This window comes from Perissodus microlepis, chromosome 15, assembly GCF_051167445.1.
Source record: "Perissodus microlepis isolate ML-2025 ecotype Zambia chromosome 15, ASM5116744v1, whole genome shotgun sequence".
Lineage (NCBI taxonomy): Eukaryota > Metazoa > Chordata > Actinopteri > Cichliformes > Cichlidae > Perissodus > Perissodus microlepis.
Genome location: NC_140475.1, coordinates 262448 through 264986, shown reverse-complemented (window position 1 = coordinate 264986; position 2539 = coordinate 262448). Strand labels below are relative to the sequence as shown.

The following is a 2539-nucleotide window of genomic DNA, read 5'->3' as shown; positions in this document are numbered from 1 at the left end:
CCGTGTCTCTTTAGGAGTTGGAGGCCGGTGTTTTAGGAACGGCACAAGATCTCATCAACAGGCAGTGTTGGGCAGTAATACATGCACCGGCGTTACGTATTTAAAATACAAAATATGAGTAAATGTATCCGCTACAGTTACCGTTCAATAGGTGATATTGAGAATACAGTTAGTTTGTTGAAATAAATGGATTACATGGCGGTATTTTCCTGTTTCATATGTTAGGCTATGGTCTCTCTATTTTTGGTAATTCCACGCCGGTGGAAACCCAAACAAAACACGCAATAAGAGCCTCTAAAAATTATTATACAAAAATGATTTAATATGAAGGCAATAGCAGAGTGTTACAGGCATCGCCCTAAACAATGTAGCCTGATGGGCAGTGTAGTCGGTGCTGCAGGGAGAATGGACTGCCATACCCGTTATGTGTCTGTGAGCGAGGGAGGGAGAAAAAGGAAAAGTACGAGCTGTCACGGAGCAGAAACGGGAGCTGGAAGCATGTAAATATAATAATAACCACTGCAGCCAAAAAGAGTGCCTGACAAGCCCAGCTGTAAGTAAGCTATTAAGACTCGACTGTACACTGTGTTCGTGTTTTCCTCCGAAACAATAAGTTCTGTTGGAGCAGCCTTTCAACGCCTCTCTCTGTCTCTGCTAGCAAAGTTGACCCAGACAACAAAGTAAAGCTAGTTTTCAGCTACTAGCCCGACACGAACCCGACGTATTAGCCAGAGGTCCCTTTACTACGGTTCGGAGCCGCTGACCTGTTTTATATATGCGCGGAATAGTTTTCTATACGAGATCGCTGCAAAAAGTGCAGCCTTACCTAATGTCCACCTGTTACTCATTTGTATTAAGATTTAAACATCTGGTTGGTGTTGGTATGGCGAGTAGCCTTCAGTAATAGTAATAAATCACACAGCAATAGTTCATTCATGTAGTTGTAAAGTATTCAGAATACATTACTTCTATAATCTTTGGTGAAATACATTTAAAAATTAACCTTCCCAACACTGTCAGCAGGTTAGCACCTCATACCACAGTGCAGCAAAGCAGTCTCATGAGCGCTGGGAAGGACAAGCCCAGAGCCCAAAACAGACAGTGCAGGAGATGACAAGGTTAGTAATTGTATGGTGAAAATTATACTTCTAGTTATCTTGATTGGCAAAAGAAAAGTAAATACAAAATCTGCTTCTCACATATAGGCCATTTCCAAGATTTTTTTTTTCAAAACTTCAATTTCTTTCATTACAGCTGTCCTGTGCCAGATGTTCTGTTGACCCACAGTGAGAGGCATCATTTCAGAAACACCAGGAAGACTGAAACTCATCGCCGGGCTCGTGATCTTCACCAGCAGCTCCCTCACAAGAAGGATAAACCCAGCATTTCATGAACACTGATGGAGACCTTTGCTTTGTGTAATGTTAGAAGTACTCAGATAATCCTCAGAGGGTCTGGACTTTTACATAATATAATAGCTTTAAGTCCTGTAGAAAGTTAAATATATGTTGTGCTCTCTGGTTACTCTGGTATGAATGACTCTGAATTACTTTATGATAAATAACACACTATTGACAAAAAACAGTGAAAGAATTCCAGATCACAAGTTTTTAGTTCAAATACAAGTAACAACCTTTGACTTTAATCAGGTTTTATTTAATTGTGTCAGAGAAAACATCATGTGCTCTTCATGTAGCCGAGTACATTCAGTGTTTAAAACAGAAGTTGTGCAGGTCTGAGATCAGCAGTTTTCTGAAACACCAAACTGAGCTACTGTTAATGCTGATGTATAGTGACACAGTTACAGGGGTGATTAATCCTTTTGACTTTTTGTCTTTAAATTTATCAATAAAACAGCTGCAGCTTTCACTGACAGCACATGTGGTACTTTAACCTTTGTACTGTTTTCTTCAGTTAATTTTGGAGTTACTACAAAGATTGAAGATATAGGATGATCTGTCTGCTGTCACTGGGTGGTGCTGAGGTCTGAATCTGAGGACGGCTCCTGTAATCACAAACAGAACAGAATCATCACAAACTGAAATATAAAGTTGATCTCAAATCTGAAATAGAGCTGATCCTTCTCTGTCCTCACACACTCAGGATCTGAAGTTGTTCAGTCCTACAGTTCTGCCAACAGCTGTTTAATTTTTATTTGTTTTAAAGGTCTTATATACTAACACATTTTCTAATATGTTTACCTTTGAGTTGTTGATGCTTTATAAATGGACATCTGCAAAGATGAGATGATGGAGTAGGTTTCAGTCGAGGTTCAGTCTGCTGCTGCATCCTGGTCACAACATACAGAGGTGTTATCAGCTCAGTATTGAACAAGAAATATTAATGTTTCAAATTATTTGTCCTAAAGGATGCAAGCTGTACAGAGTACTGCACATGTGACTTTGTGAACATAACTCATTAAAAATAATTCGGACAGTTTTTTAACCTGAATATTTTTTCAGGTTAAAAAACTGAAGGTTTTTAAAAGTTGGCGTTAATGTCCTTCCACATGTGGAAAGCGACAGAAAACATGCTGCTG

General features: G+C 39.2%; 1 long non-coding RNA gene across 1 annotated transcript; it reads right to left on the bottom strand.

Annotated features, from left to right (window-relative positions):
- Nucleotides 1–464: 464 nt before the first annotated feature.
- LOC146371336 (uncharacterized) lies at nt 465–2466 on the bottom strand. Its single transcript, XR_014802648.1, has 2 exons — nt 2202–2466; nt 465–2005 (listed from the first exon to the last, which is right to left on the bottom strand). It is a non-coding gene; the product is annotated as an uncharacterized LOC146371336 (long non-coding RNA).
- Nucleotides 2467–2539: the final 73 nt, after the last annotated feature.